At 36.3% G+C, this 17,343-nt stretch overlaps 1 long non-coding RNA gene across 1 annotated transcript; it reads left to right on the top strand.

Annotated features, from left to right (window-relative positions):
• Positions 1-725: 725 nt before the first annotated feature.
• Positions 726-16,522, top strand: LOC111098790. The gene is made up of 3 exons (XR_005369523.1): positions 726-975; positions 13,655-13,865; positions 14,004-16,522. It is a non-coding gene; the product is annotated as an uncharacterized LOC111098790 (long non-coding RNA).
• The last annotated feature ends 821 nt before the right edge of the window (positions 16,523-17,343 follow it).

Genomic DNA, 17,343 nt, shown 5'->3' with positions numbered 1-17,343 from the left:
TTCTAATGAGTCTCATTTCTCCCCAGGCTCTGGTCCCAAAAGTAGGAGTCTGGTTCAGACCTTTTCTGTCTCTGACAGGAGCCTAAAAAGCAGGCACACATTGCCAAAACTAGGGCCTTATTTTTTGCCCAGAGACAACATATTAAGAAAGTGCAGTCCTGTTGTATATGTCTTGGATCAAAATCTTGGCCTAAAAATAACCCTGGCATGAGTGGGTTTTGGAGCATCTGATTCCTTTCGGGGGCCTGGCTTATTTCAAGAATCACCTCATTAGCTGTTCATGACTCTGTCTTAGCCATCTTGATGATGGCACCAGATGCACTTAAATTACTTTTTATTTTTTTAATTAAAAATATTTTAATTACAATTATAGGAGATGATGTAACAGATGGTTATTTTTTCATCACCCAGATCTAATAGTTATTTCAGTCTGTCCTCTTTTTTGATGAAAAAATCGTAGATACAGCTAAAGAAACCTTCATCCTAAACTCTTTCCACATCCTGAGTCCTAGCAAGAGTCGGTATCTCCAAAATGCTATGAATACAGTTTACTATTTTTACTATGTGTGTTATGTATCCTAATAAACAATATTTAAAGTTGTTTGTGTCTTCAAGTTTACACAAATAATAATAAACAGGGTTAAATTTTATGAGATCTTCATGAATTATGATTAATATATTTTTAAAGGATAATATTTAATTTAAATTTTTTTTTCTTACAGTCTTGTTTTTTTCCATCATATGGAGTGTTCTTCATTCAGTTAAATGGAACCAGACAATAGTAACAATGACCATTCTTTAAAACAAATAAAATCACACTCAATATTCTATTTATTTACATATTTAAAAACTATTGACTGCAAGGGAGAAAAAAAATCTATCCTTAAACAACAGCAAAGAAGAGAAATGCGTTTTTCCTTGCTTTCAAAGAACTGATGACATGGTTAAGACCTGATGACAGCTGTAAACAATTGGGTAAGTGCTTCAGCAGAAAGTGCCTTGTAAGATAGCAATACAGATTTGGGTTTGGGAAATCCAAAATGCATATGTGGAAAAACCCATCATCATGGAGCAGTTTCTAGTTGTTTTATGATCTTATTAGATTGCAAAACATGAAGCAGAATGAATTAACACATTCTTTACCTTGCCACTGGGAAAGCTTTGCAGGAATTTAGACATATGAGCATTTTGGTAGTAAAATATAGATAAAATCATGCTGCAATAATTTAGAAATACTTGCATGAGGAATAAGAAAGACTTGGCCGATGGTTTGAGTTCATTCTGTTTCCTCCTCATTTTTTTAATTTCAAAATCTGTGTGTATTTCTCATACAAAATGTAGAAGACATATAGAAAATCATGAAGAGGAAATAAATTGCTCACAATTCTTTCATCCTGAAAAAATCACCATTAATCTTTTTTTTTCAATTGGGATGTTATGAGTATTTACTTGTGTAATTATTCTTGTGTAACATCATTTTCTTTCATAATTTTAAAATTATAAAATATGTTTATTATAAAAAATTCAAGCCACACACACACACTTGCATTAAAAAGTCTGTTCTTGACTACCACTTCCCATGCAAATTTCACTACACTGTTTCAAACACTGTTTGTTTCTATGCAAACATTTTTAAAACAATGGTTTTCCTATTATATTTTTCATTTGTTTACTTAATGATTGCAGCAGATTGTTACAGTGGTGACCCCCAGTGAACCATGCTTCCTGGAATCTACACCTTTGGATAGTCCTCTCCCGCTTTGTGTCTGGGTTTGGCTATGTGTCTGGGTTTGGCTAATGGGATATTAGCAAGCTTGAAGCAAACAGAGGCTTAATAAGAACTTCCATAGTGGGGTTTGACCTCTTAGATCACTTCTTCTTGGAATCTAGCTACCATTCTATAAGGAAGCTGGTCTAGCCTTATAGATGAAGAGAAACTTTATGGAAGGGAATTGAGGTGCTGCTCTAGGTGTCAGCTAGCAGCAAATGACAGGTGTGTGAGTGAGGTCTTAGACATTCCAGTCCCAGTTTACCTGCCAGCTAAATGCAACACGATGAGTTCCCCTAGCCAACACCAGAAGGAACAGGAAAATACTTCCAGTCAATCTACAGCATCTTGAAAAATAATATATAATTACTTTGTATTTTAGTGGTTTGTTAGGTAGCAATCAATAATTGAAACAATAATAGAGCAGTTCATTTTCATTCATCTCATCCTTTTTCATTTCCACTTAGTGCGCAATTATGTGATTATACAACTATTTATTTAGTTTCTACTTGATAGATTTTTTGCTTGTTTGTACCAACAGTATTGCAGTGGACATCATATTTAACATTAAGGCAAATATCTTGATATACAGACTTTCATGCATACCTCTGAATATGTCCTTAGAATAAATTCCTGGATACCTCTGAATAAAGACTAGTTTATTTTTAAGGTTATTGATAGATTTTGCCAAATTGCTGTCAAGAAGTGAGATATCTTTATTTTTCAGAAAAAATATATTAAAAAAAAAAAAGGGATGCTGGGTGGCTCAGTGGTTGAGTGTCTGCCTTTGGCTCAGGGCATGATCCCGGGATCCAGGATCGAGTCCCATGTTGGGTTCCTTGCAGGGAGCCTGCTTCTCCCTTAGCCTATGTCTCTGCTTCTGTCTCTCTCTGTGTGTATCTCTCATGAATAAATGAATAAAATCTTAAAAAAAAAGAAAAAATGAAGATAAGAAAGGCCACATTTAATCATTGAAATCAGCTTGGACTCTGGCCTGCTTATGTTAATTACTTAGATTGAGAAGGTAGAACATAATTGTGGATAAACAAACAAACTTCTGTTAATGCTATTGGAATAAGGATCCATCCAGAATCAGGCATCGTTGGAGTTGAAATTTCTTTTGGTAATATCTGTTTAAAAATTGAAAGCAGAGAGGGGTTATGAATTTGACCTCTTTTTTTTTTTTTTTGGAAGGTTTTATTTATTTATTCGAGAGAGAGAAAGAGAAAGAGAGAAAGAGAAAGCGAGCATGCATAAGCAGGGTGAAAAGCAGAGGGAGAAGCAGAGAGAGAGAAAGCGAGCATGCGTGAGCTGGGTGAGAGGCAGAGGGAGAAGCAGACTCCCCTCTCAGCAGGAAGCCAGATGAGGGGCTTAATCCCAGGACTCCCAGATCATGACCTGAGCTGAAGGCAGAGGCTTAACTGACTGAGCCACCCAAGTGCCCCTGAATTTGACCTCTTTCAAAAACCATTTTTCAATATCTGGTTTAGTTGAAGATGTATATACCCTTTGTTTCAGAAATTTTGCTCTTAAGTATAGCCTAGGGAACTCTCATGTGTGAAAACACATGAATTTTGAAAAGTATTATTTGTAGTGGCAAAGCAATTCTGTTTGTCAGTAGGAAAATACTTATATGGCTGTATATTGATACAACAGAATCATGCAGTGCAAATGTTATTATAGAAACTTGTGTATCAACATAGGTGAATCTCATCTATGTTGTGTAGGAATGCATATGGTTGGAGTAAAAGTATAAAACATGTATGGGAATAAGCATCAAATTCAGAGTAGTAGTTATTCTATGAGGGAGTGAGGGTCATGTGATCAGAGATCAGTTCTCAGAGACTTCTAAAGTTTTGGTAATATGCTATTTTTTATGAATATGATATTAATATTTTATAATACAGCATGGCAAATATAGACTTCAGATAAAAGGAAAACTTTACACATCCTAGTGTCTTCAGCATATTTTATGCAAATAGTTTCAAGAACAAAATTCTAATTTCAAATGAAGAAGATTGATGATCGCACAGCCCCAGTGGCCGAGTGGTTTAGCGCCGCCTTCAGCCCAGGGTGTGATCCTGGAGACATGGGATCGAGTCCCATGTCAGGCTCCCTGCATGGAGCCTGCTTCTCCCTCTGCCTGTGTCTCTGCCTCTCTCTCTCTCTCTCTCTCTCTCTCTCTCTCTGTGTGTCTCTCATTAATAAATATTTTTTTTTAAAAAAAGATTGATGATCATCTATTGTGGTTTAATCCTGTATACCCCGCCGAAGGTATCAACAGTTGTTCCATGGAAGCTATTAAAGTTGCTGTCCAAAGTTCAATGAAATTTCAGTTTATCAGAGTAGCATTGAGAAAATAAGGGAATCTGTTCATGGTTCTTGATTAATGCCAAGTGTGATCAACACAATAGAGTTTATTACACTATACATTATGTGAATAATGTGACATTCATTGTGCCTGCTGTCTGCTTTGAGTTTGCATGGCCCTGAGTTTCAGAGTTGTATCTCTGATGGACAAAAGCATCTGTCATCCTTTGTTGTATATTTTCTGTTATGCATACTCTTAAAAAACATGCTAAGCATTTCATATAAATTATTTAATGTGTTTTGGGACAAAAACATGTCTGGCTTTTTTTTTTTTTTTTTTTTCATGTCTGGCTTTTTAATAGGTTCTCCTCACATTGTATGTCATAAAACTGATTAGGAAACTCTTTTCCTTTAGAACTTTTCTTTTCCACTAGTCATATTTGCGTCTTAAAATCTTATTATGTGACTGAGGCGATTTCTCAAGTTGGGAGGTAGGTATGTGGCTATATGTTTTATTATTTTACACACATTTTATGTGTTTTAAATGTTCTGTATGTACACATTTTAAAGACTGTGCTGGGGGGGATGGGTAATGCAGAGGTGGCAGATGTTTCTGTGGTACAATATTTCTTCATGCTGAGATGGGGAAAATACAGGTGATGGTTGGGGAATTCCCAGTCATATGTACAATCAATCCTTTTGTAGCTGGTCCCTGCTGACTGGCAGAGGAATCCCCAGTATTTTGGAAATATTTAGAATATCAAGAAAGTTTTCCAGTGGATAGGGCCTATTTTCACTTCCTTTAAAGTACTTCCTAATATCCCTCCCTGCATGATGACAATGCATTTTTGGCTCAATTGGGGAAATAGTTCTTGTCTTTACCCATTGAAGGGCCAGTCCTTCACTTTCCTATATAAGGAAGTGATAGCAGGTAGTACGGTGTAATAAGCATGTAACATGGACTGTGAAGACAGAGCATCTTAAAATCATATCCTGACATATTCTCCTGCAAGCTATGTCAACTTGAGCAAGGGCTAAGTTACTCAATTTTGCTGATTTGTTGTGAAAATCAAATGAGATCTCCTCTATAAAGTGCTTAACACACAGGGGCTCAATCATATCCTATTTTTTTCTTAAGATATCTACAGTTTCGGGGCACCTGGGTGGCTCAGTTGGTTAAATCATCTGCCTTCGGCTCAGGTCATGATCTCAGGGTCCTGGGATCAAGCTCAGTGTTGGGCTGCTTACTCAGTGGGAAGTCTACTTCTCCCTCTCACTCTGCTGCTAACCCTCCCTCATGCTCTCCTTCTCTCTTAAATACAAAAAAAAATCTTTTTTTAAAAAAAGACATCTGCAATTTCTGCATCATTTTGATGATATCTGTAACCATAGAATTGAATGGTTATATTAAGAAAACATATTGAAGGTCACTCCTTGAAACTAAACCAGAGATTCTCAGGGTACTTGTTTTTTTCCTGGCTAACCATTAAAATAGTATGCTCAAAGATTCAATTTGGCTACTCTTTGTTGAGTGAGCTATTACTTATCAAAGCTAAGGACTTTCCTCTCATATGTAATTGTACAATAGAGGGTTCTTTATATATATTAGAACAGATGAGTACATGTTTTGGTTTTGTACTTTTTATTTGCAAATTAGTGTCTATGATGATTTAACTGGAAAAATTACAGCATTTAAATCCATTAGAATTTTAGATTTTAAGTGATCTTTAGAGGCCATTCTGAGCCTGTCATTGCTACTGTTCCTTGGCCTCTCATTGTTTGTCAGGACCTAACAGGGGGAGGGTGATCCCTGGGGCCTCATCACAAAAAATTTCAATTGATTCATCATCAACAGCATCCTATTCCTGCCTTCCTTCTCCTAACTGAAGAACTTCTAGAGATTTCATTCTCTAGTCAGTACACTTGCTGTCCTCTTCCTCATCTTGCTCTGGTTTTAAGACTTGATGAAAGAAAATTCACTCTTCTTTGAGAGGAATTTAGACTCCTTATCTCATCTAAGCCCCCTCAGTTTGGTCATTGTATTTTGCTCTTCACAGCTCCTGTTATGCTTTGATCCCCGTTAAAAACTTGTTTGATTTTAATTAAGGAAGACCTGGAGAAGTTGAAGTTTAGTAGAACCCAAAGAAGGTTAAGCTTCTTTTGCCTTGACAAATTTGGATGACAATAAAGTTGAGTTAACTGACTTTTTATGCACACAGGAAACTTATACCAGCAGAACTGTTGAAGCACTAATGTAAACTGAGATAAGATAGAAGAGAAAGCACCAAAAAACAAGACACCAATCAGATAAATAAAATTCCATTATTTTGATTTTCTTTCCAAAAATTATGGAAGGGTAGCTCAATCCTATGTAGCTTAAAAACAAAAATATATGTTAACATCTCATAATACATACTTTTTCCACTTATGTATCCTCTGGTTAGAATATCATTTGTAATCTGTGTTTTCATTCTTTCTTGTTATTCTTTAAATTTTATTTGATTAGCTAATGCTGTGTTTTCCATTTATGGTAGAAATTCCAGAGAAGGAAACTAATCATCAGATGAAATAAAAGCAAACTGGAAAGAAGGAATGACATATGTGGTCCATTCAGCAAACTAATAACTAAAAGTTTCACATATTTAGTGTCAGAAAACAATTCATTTCACATAAATATGTTTTTCAAAAATTGAAGATAACTATTTTAAACACATTACTAGAAATATTTGTTAAATGTATCTTGAATAAGTTCATCTCTTTCACAGTATAAACGTCAATAAAATGTTTTCTTTTTCTCAAGATTTTATTTATGAAAGAGTATGAGCAAGCACATGAACGGGGGGAGGGGCAGAGGGAAAGGGACAAGCAGACTTCCTGCTGAGTGAGGAGCTTGATTTGGGCTTGATCTCAGAACCCTGAGATCATGGCTTGAACAGAAATCAAGAGCTGGATGCTCAACCAACTGAGCCACCCGGGCACCCCTCAATGAACCGCTTTCTTGATGACTCCAGGGAGTATTTATTAACTGAAGATCTTAATCTAAGGTAGCCACTATTCTAAATGGACTAAGATGATTATGGTTTTAGAACTCAGATCTACTTTTCATAGATCTCTTTCTCCTTAGCCTTCTCTCCAGTATTAATAAGTGTTTCCCAATCTGCAGAGGCTAAAAAGAGACATGTAATATTTATGGGTAACTTGATACATACATATAATGGAATATTATTAAATTGATTAGTTTTAGACTAATATTTACTAAGTAGAAATGCTTAAGATGAAATAAAAAGTGGAAAAAATATATAAAAGTAGTGTATGGACTTGGATATCAGTTGAAGAAAGCAAAAGTATGTATATGCATAGAAAAACAAAACAAAGCGAAAAGTGAATAATACATAATGGTTGTATTGCTGGAGATTTCAATAGTTTCTTTGTTTTAATTTTCCAATCTAGTATATATATTCTATATCTACTATATCTGTCTAATATATCTGTCCTGAGATCTATATACATAAACTTTAAAGAAACAGGTAACTCACATCCACATCATGCTGCTGCTACTACTACTACTACTATTACTACTACTTCTACTACCACTTATATAGTTATCACTTTTCTTAGCACCTTGCATATGTTAACTCAACAGCCTGTTGGAGACAGTCCTCCATAGGTTTCTTGTACTGCTAACCATCTTGGTGGAAATGCCGAGAGTGCAAGACCCTGACAGTGCTATACTGGATCACTTCTGAGGATTGTGTTTGCAATGATAACCTTGGGAATGAAAGTAATATTAATATCCTGTTCTGGGACAGAGTAGGCTTGCTTTTAGCCTTCCATAAAGCAGCAACTTCCCCAGGCCAGCATTCCTCTTCTGTAACACAATACACTGTGTGTGTAGGCATCCATCTAGGCAAACCTGCAGTGCTACTGGGGACTTGAATTCAGGGAACTGAGCCAGCAGTGTTGACACTCTGGCTACTGCTTTTGCTGTAGGTAATAAAGCCTTTTGTCTCTGATCTATGAATCTTGTATCTTTTGTCAGTGTTCATGAAATTGCGACAAATTAATTTGTTAGCTTACAAGTAAGGTAATATCTAAGAGTTTTTACAGTTCTTGACAAAATTGCATTATTATTCCCATTAGATGAGGAAGGAGAGACACAGAGGTTAAGTTACTGGCTTGAATTTATATAGCTAGTAATTGTCAGAACTAGATGTGAAACCTGGTAGAGGAGCTCCAGTGTCCAGGCTCTTAATTAAATTACTACATATACTGTTACTGTGTAGCAACTGAAACTAGGTATTTTGGGAGTTCAAATGTCTACCAACTACTCTATGTTGTCAATAATTCTGCAAAATTGGCATTCCTAAGAGTTGCCATATGATGATGCTTATTTTTCTTCAAAAGTATAAATGTGGCAAATTGTTACCATGAGAGCCTGGGGAAAGCAAGTCATAAGGTCCCTCTATTCCTATAGCATCAACAAAATATAAAAATAAGGAGGTATGATAAAAGCAGAAACTATTCTATCACCTTTATATTTTGTATTATATTATTGTATGCTTGCCTTTTGTAATATTTCTGGTAGTGACTAAAAGGAAAAGTTATGTCTGGGTCTTATCACTGTCAATTATCTTGATTATCAAATATGGAGATGGGTCTCTTTATCACTTCAAAGCAGTCACTAGGTTGAATGTCAGAGCTTGACTCTGCATGAATCTCTAGTTGCACTTGGATCCAGAGCTGCTGGATAATAATTATATAATTATTGAAGGTGCCATTGACATGCACACAATATGAATGGCCCCTTCTAGAGTTGTGTGATATGGAGTTATATTACCTTGGATGCAATCTACAAAGAGGGACATCACTGACCTTTAAAAAGACGAAACCAGCATAAGCAAAATATAATTTTTAGTATCTCTTGACTTTGAAATAAAAGAATTGTGTCTGAAAGCACTTCTGAGTGAACTCTTTTAGATTTCTTCCTCCCTGCCTTTGATTTTCAGATTAAAAATTTCTATACAATACAAGCTATTCCTATTAAAATATTGTAGGCAAATCCTGGTTTATTGAGTCTGGGGAAGGGGTTGAAATGCTACTATTTAATATTATTTAAATAAATTCCCAGGTGGTGTCACTGCTACTTATCCAAGGATCCGTAGTGGATCTTTACAAACTTATTGGTTGGTAAAAATCATCTAGGCGAGCTAATGTTTAAAAATGCTTTTAGGCCCTACTCTTAGACACTCTAATTAGGTGGCTCTTGAGGATAACCTAAGCTTTTTTTGACAAGCAATTCAGGTGAATTATCAGGAAATTTTGGATACACCGTTCTAAATCAGTGGCTATCTAAATCAGTGGCTGTACTTTACTGTCAGGATAGGGCTTGTTTAAAAAATAAAGTGATGCCTATCACTGGGAATTAGGCCCAAGTATCTGTTAGGGGCCTAAGAAATTGTTGCTTCCATGAGGGCAGGGCCCAAAGTTTTTTTGTTACTCACAATATCTAAAGAACTTAGCACATTGTCTTACAAAGTGAATACTCATAAATTATTTTCCAATTGCTTAATTCTAGACTCCCCACAATTTACCCCTGGATTAGTCAGAGCCCTTGTGATTTCAAGTGACCAAAACTCATCTTAAACCAGCTTATACCAAACAAGGGAATTTTGGGGGTTAACAAAAATAGAACAGTCTAGGGTTGTTCTGATCCCAGGCATAGTTGGATTCAAATGTTTAAATAGTATTATCAGATATCAGGTTTTCTGCCCTCTCTTCTTCTTGCCTGGCCTTTCGTCGGGAAGAAGAGAGGAGGGTGTTGTATGGGCGAGTGGGGGGGAAGAAGTGAGGAAGAACAGAGAAGGAAACAGACCTCTGGGTCTCTCTTCTCGTTCCTCCAAGAGTTTAGGTCTTACGGTGTATTCTTTCTTCTTTCTTTCTTTCTTTCTTTCTTTCTTTCTCCTTTCTTTCTTTCTTTCTTTCTTTCTTTCTTTCTTTCTTTCTTTCTTTCTTTCTTTCTTTCTTTCTTTTTTTTTTCCTATTTCAGTGCTAATTTCTTTTGTATTTTCAGTAGGAGTCTCTACATGGAAGAAGTCCAAGGGCATCTCCAGGTCTACATGGTCCTTAAATCTTAAATGTCAATGGAAGAGTCTCTTTCCCTGAAGTGCCAACAAAATGATAGAGAGGAATCTAAGTAGCCTATTTCTGTGTGTATATATATATTTAGGGAAGAGGATACTTTGATTTTTGATATTTGGAGTTAATTCTACTCAAACCATATGGATTGAAGAAGATGAATGGAAAAGTTGGGCGGGGGGAGTCATTCAAAGTTGGGAGGTGGTATTGTGCAGGGAAATATATATGTCTACTATTGCCTCAAATCTGTATTTCCAGCCTCATTGTTTGGAATATTACTCAGTGGTGTATGACACACCCTTAACTAGTTGCCGATCTGGGACTCTTCTGCATCTATCCCTTTTCCTAAGGTATTCTTTAAGTTCAACGTTCCCTAACATTGTCCCCTACTCCTGCTAACTTATTGTAGTCATTCATGTTATTCTTCAAATAAAATGATCTTTTTCTCTGAAGACTTCTTTGGAAGTGTGGTAAAAAAAAAAAAAACACGTAACATGAAATTTATCATTTTAATCATTTCTAAGTATACAGTTCAGTAGAGATAAGTATATTCACAATGCTGTGAAATAACAAGCTCCAGAACTTACTCATCTTGCAAAACTAAAACTGTATACCCATTAAATAACTCCCTATTTCCCCCCTCCTCTAGTTTTTGGCAACCACCATTCTACTTTCTGTTTCTATGAATCAGACTACTATGTCTCATATATGTGGAATCATATGTTATGTGTGTTTTTATACCTGACTTATTTGGCTTAGCATAATATCTTCAGAGTTCATCGATGTTGTAGCGTGTGGCAGAATTTCTTTCCATTTCAAGACCAAATAATATTCCATTGTTTGTATATACCACATTTTGCTTATCCATTCATCTTTTGATACAAACTGGGGTTGCTTCCCCCTCTTAGCTATTGTGAATAGTACTGCTATAATATGTCTGTACATGAAACCTTCTTTTTTTTGTTTGTTTTTTTTTGTTTTTTTTTTGTTTGTTTGTTTTTACATGAAACCTTCTTAAATCCCTCCTTCATCTTCTCTTTCTCCAAGGAATGAATTTCTCCCATTCTTATAAAAATATTGGTTCTTCCCATGCCATAATCCCATCTTACCCATGCCACTCTGCACTCCATGGTACATTGATAACTTTATGGGATTTGAATACCATCTGTATCACTCTTGGTGTATGCCTGGACATCCATTCTTACAGATGCCTCACTAGTTGCAAGAATCCAGGAAACAACACTGCACCAATTATTTAAAAACAAAAATGTTTAAGGCTGTCACATGTTAACATGCACATTCTCTATGTTGCATGTTAAAGTAGAACATTTGGTGTGTGAAATCTTGTCTGTGTGTCTTAAAGCATTTGATTAATAAACTTCAAGTTTTTGTTCAAATTAATTGCCATAACTGATTTTCTGTAGAAAAATCATAATTTACCCATATGATTTACCCAGTAGTTCCCAGAAGTACATTGCAAGAGAATTATAAACCTCATTCATGGAAAGGCATATCCAGCTTCATGGACATTAATGGTTTTGTATAATTTTAGTGCTAATGATCCCATTTGAAAGTTTTGATAGCTATCTGAAACTGCACATAAGGTAAATCCTTCAGATGTTATAATTGCCTCTCCAGTCATTCTTGTTTTCAGAAATTGATTGCAATTTTGATGTTTTTTCCATAAATATGTTTTTTATAAAGGAAAGAAGCAAAAAATAATACTGCTTAAGATTCTCTCTCTCTCCCTCTGGCCCTTCCCCCCTTCTCTCTCTCCTCTTAAAAAAAAGAACATTATTTACAATAGCCACATTATGGAAGCAGTCTAACTGTCCATTCATAGATGAATGAATAAAGAAAATGTGGGGTGTGTGTGTGTGTGTGTGTGTATATATATATATATATATATATATATATATATATATATATAATGGAATATTAGCCATAAAAAGAATACCATGCCATTTATGACAACATGGATGGAGCTAGAGGGTATTTTGCTACAAGAAATAAGTCGGACTGAAAAAGACAAATACAATATGATTTCACTTATTTGTGGAATCTAAAAAATAAAACAAATAAAGCAGAAACAGACCATAAATAGAGAGGACAAACTGGTGGTTGCCAGAAGTGAGGAGGTTGGTGAAGGGGAGTGGAAAGTATAGGCTTATAGTTATGGAATGAATGTCATGAGGATGAAAAGTGAAGCATGGGAAGATAATCAATGGTATTTTAATTTCATTGTATGGTGATAGATGGTAGCTACACTTATAGTGAGCATAACAAAATGTACAGGGGATCCCTGGGTGGCGCAGCGGTTTAGCGCCTGCCTTTGGCCCAGGGTGTGATCCTGGAGACCCGGGATCAAATCCCATGTCGGGCTCCCGGTGCATGGAGCCTGCTTCTCCCTCTGCCTGTGTCTCTCTCTCTCTCTCTCTCTCTGTGACTATCATAAAGAAATAAAAATTAAAAAAAAAAAATGTACAGAGATGCTGAATCACTATGTTGTATACCTGAAACTATACTTCAGTTAAAAGAAATTCAGATAGCCTGTGTTAGCAACTGATAGAGAACACTAGGGTAAGACTTTAAATATGTCCTCATCAGAAAGGAGTGTTTTATCTAGTGCCCATCAAATGCCTCCCTGAGGAAAAGGATGTGTATAGATAATCATTCTTGGTATAAGCAGTTCATCTTCAGGTAAGATCTTCAGATAAACTCCATGAGGGCAGGAGCTTTTATGAATTGCTCAGTGCTCTATTCTCAAAAAGTAGAACAGCAGCTGTTCAGAAAGTATCTGAACATAAAGAAATATTGAATACATGCTACACTTAAAGGTCTTGTATTGCTCTCTGGATAAATATCCCTTTCAGGTTTACAATTTTATCTAGTCCTTTTAGTTTTAGTTCCTAAGAGACACCCAGATATGTCCACAGCTCTTCATATGGACAACTGCCAACTCTAACAGAGTGAGCCTCTCATATGCAATGGTCAAAAGTGTGATTTCACATTTGTTCATGTGATTTTTTGATTAAAGTCTGCAATCTCTGTAGGGTCTGTCCTCTCATGTCATAATATATTTCTTATGCCTAGCAAAGTGCTTGGCACAGCAGGCAGTGAGTAAATAATGGTTGAATAAAGAAATGAATGGATGAATGAATAAATGAATGAAGTTGGACTACCAGAAAACTGGGTCCCAGGTTGTTTGTACCAAATCCTTACACAATGGGGAAGAAGCATGTTAATATTACTTGTTACTATTGAAATCAGCTCCATGAAATCTGTTAACTCTGTTTCCTATAGGGCTATTGGCGAGTTTCTTTTTCCATCATATTACTCAGTTTTGTACATACTAAGTAATGAAAATAATTTATTTTTCATCCAGTTTTGGAATAACTTTGCTTTCCCAGAGAGAGTAATCTGTCGTCTTTCTTTTATAAGTGAACAGGAGGAGTACAGCTTTAAAAGCATGACCTTCAAGTTTGCAGCATACATAACAAAGCTCTTGGGAGAATAGACAGCTGATGACTTGCAACAAAGACCCTTCCCGCTCATGGCCATCTGCTGAAGAGAGCCACCTGGCTCAACATTACTCCACTTCCCAGGAACAGCCTGCATCAATGAGGACCCAATCTGGGTTTGGGAATGAGAGGTATAAAGGCTACGTTATCCAATTGGAAGAACTCTCCAGAGCTGCCCCAGCTTCAGTGTTCCCCAAAAGGGAGATTTCAATGGCTTCATAGTTCAACTCCTCTCTCTTCTCATTGGACTTCTTTATCCTTCCCCATAGGTGCTGATCTCAAGAACCACCTAAACTTCCTGAATACAAAGACATCTCCTTCCTAGAAACCTTACAACCTTCTTTTTCTCCAAAATGAAAATTGAATGATTTTACTTCACCTGGAAACTCAGAAACCCAACTAAAGTAGCTAAAGTGACTTATATAATCTACATATTAACAGAATTGGTCTAGGTTGTCTATTTGGATGCCCGTTTGTCCAGTGTCTCTTTTTATTCATATTATATAATATTATTATTTTTAAAGATTTTATTTATTCATGAGAGACACAAAGAGAGGCAGAGACATAGGCAGAGGGAGAAGCAGGCTCTATACAGGGAACTGATGCAGGACTATGTCCTGGGACTCCAGGACCACACCCTAAGCTGAAGGCAGATGCGCTTAATCGCTGAGCCATCCAGGCATCCCAATATATAATTATTTTTATTGGGTATACTCTGATTTTAAAGTGGTGAACAAGGCAGGATTTCGATGAGTAAACAAGCCAAATAAATAGGAATAATAGTCTGCTTAGAAGATAAACACTAAGCACAGAGATTTAGGTTTACTTAGGATGTGTTGAGATTTCTTGCACTAAAAGAAGATAGATATGCTGAAATATTGGGCATCTTGATTGTTTTCCCTCCAGTGTTCTTCCATTAGGGTACAGTTATGACCTTTTGAAATAAGTTGGTTGGACAGAAAAAGGAGGTGTGAGTGTATTTGCCTTTTCCTTAAAATTCACTTTCTGCTAAGAAGCAAGGTGGTAAAAAAAAAAAAAAAAATGAGAAAGTCAGGAGGCAAATGGTCCCTGGTTCAGTCAACCTTCCACAGTTTCCTCCTTTTAGACAGTTGTCCTCAAATAACCTTTATCATGATGTCTTGATTCTGTACTTCTTCAAGCCATTTATCTCCTGGGAAATGAAACAACATGTAATGTTAAATTTCTCTTATAAAGTGGGTATGACTGCTTCTCAGTTCCTCATTTTCCAAACCCTTGTAACCAAAGTTACCAAACAGAAACAGCGTGAGAATTCAATAACAGAAACATTTGCTGATACAGTCGTTCATTTACAGGCATCTCATAGGTTCATTGTTTTTAGTGAATAGAAAGCAAAGCTTTTGACCTCTCAAAAAGGTGTTTTGGCTTGGGTAAGTGAAATATGTGCTCTGCTAACATTCCTGATAGACTACTCCTTGTACCCATATCAGAGACATTTACACTTTCTGATCTTATTTCTTCATGGTAAGGTTTTCTGATCTATTTCCTCATTTGAAATTTACCTCAAAAAATGAAATAGAAACATGAATTTCTTTGATCATGTTGGGGGAAATGCCAGGATCTCTTTTTCTTGTAATTAAAGTCTTCCTTAGGAGCACTACTTCCCTTAATGAGGGAATACTTTACATAACTAAAGAAACATTTAAATGTGCATTTCCCATTAATGGCAGATTACTTCATACAGTCAGGAGTTTGTATATGATGTTTGAAGTAGACCTCAGAGACCATAATAACTTGAACACTAACTAGAACACTTGAATGTCTGAATGTTCTAGCAGAGAAAAGAAATGGGGTGATTCTAGAGGTTTATTAGACAATTTGCTAACCTGTTTGTTTACTCTGTATTATGAGTACCAGTTAAGATCTATTTATAAAAATAAGAGAAAATACAATAAAAAATATAGTGAGAACTGTCAGGCTGTTAAAGAAGAATTCTTCCTTTAAAATAGAACTGAGGAAAAATAAATAAATAAAAAAAATAAAATAGAACTGAGGGGTGCTTGGGTGGCTTAGTCAGTTAAATGTCTGCCTTCAGCTCAGGCCATGATCCCAGGGTCCTGGGATTAAGTTCTGCATCAGGGTCCGTATTTAGCAGGGAGGCTGTTTCTCCCTCTCCTTCTGCTGCTCTCCCTGCTTGTGTTCTCTTTCTCAAATAAATAAATAAAAATCTTTAAAATAGAAGATCTAGGAGGGCATCTGAGTGACTCAATCAGTTAAACTTCTGACTCTTGGTTTTGGCTCAGGTTATGATCTCACGGGTTTTGGGATTGAGCCCTGTATTGGGTTCCATACTCTGCTTGGAGTCTGCTTGAGATTGTCTCTTTTCCCTCTGCTCCTCCCTCCTCTCACATGCGCCCTTTCTCCCTAATAAATGGATAAATCTTTAAAAAAAAAAAAAAAAGAACTGTTCTAATAAGTTAACAAAAGAGTACTAAGTCATAAGAAAAATCTGCTTTTCAAATCAGTTTATTCTGATAATCCTAAAATTTGTGGATTCTTATAAAACTAAAGTCTTTATAAAAAATAAATTTTGGGAAAATTAAGATAGTTATTTAGCAAAGATAAGATGATGTTCAGAAACATGGCTTGGAGAAATGAACCCTGATGTAAGAACATCATCCCACCAAGATAACAAGGGAAAAATGACAGTAAAAGTTGTGACCTCCTTAACTTAATTATACTTAAAAAAAAAAAAAAAAAACCCTGTCTCAGTCTTAAAATTTGGCTATACAATCACTAAGTGGATTCAGTAACAGAGGATGGGAAGCAAAAAAGAAAGGATTAAAATAACTTAGAAGAATATCATTAGAATGTGACATGACTTCATTCAAAAAAGGACTTCAGTGGATTCTGACCCTAACTGGGCCCAACTTCACAAATTAGGAGCACAGGGATCCCTGGGTGACTCAGCGGTTTGACGCCTGCCTTTGGCCCCGGGGTGCAATCCTGGAGTCCCGGATCAAGTCCCGTGTCGGGCTCCCTGCATGGAGCCTGTTTCTCCCTCTGCCTGTGTCTCTGCCTCTCTCTCTCTCTCTCTCTGTCTGTCTATCATGAATGAATAAATAAATAAATCTTTAAAAAAAAAAATTAGGAGCACAGGCCTCCATAAGACTGCCCACATTTCAAATATCACCTGCAAGGAGACCCTAAACCACCCTCACTTCTGACCAGCTAGCTACAAATTTAGAGGATTGCTAGCTAGAATGACTCACAGAACTCAGGAAAGTGCTATACTAATGATAGCTTCAATCGTCTTCTCCCTATAGAGTGAGGACAGGTTACTGTCCCAGCACATCAGTGTATGACAGTGCATGTATTGCCAATCAGGGAGTTAACCTCAACTTTGGTGTCCAGAGTTTTCACTGAATTTGATTATATAGGCATAATTGATGGAATCATTGTCCACATAAGAGAACTCAATCTCTAGTCCTTCTCTCCTCAGAAGTTGAGCTGTTATCTCACTCAAAGCCTTAATCCTGTAATCACATGGTTAGTCTTTTGGGCATGGCCAGCCTCCATCCTGAATTATCTCATTAGCATAAATCATCCAAAGGACTACTATGTTAATCT

This window comes from Canis lupus, chromosome 14, assembly GCF_011100685.1.
Source record: "Canis lupus familiaris isolate Mischka breed German Shepherd chromosome 14, alternate assembly UU_Cfam_GSD_1.0, whole genome shotgun sequence".
Lineage (NCBI taxonomy): Eukaryota > Metazoa > Chordata > Mammalia > Carnivora > Canidae > Canis > Canis lupus.
Note: the sequence above shows the minus strand (reverse complement) of the source record. Positions and strands in the feature narration are given on the sequence as shown.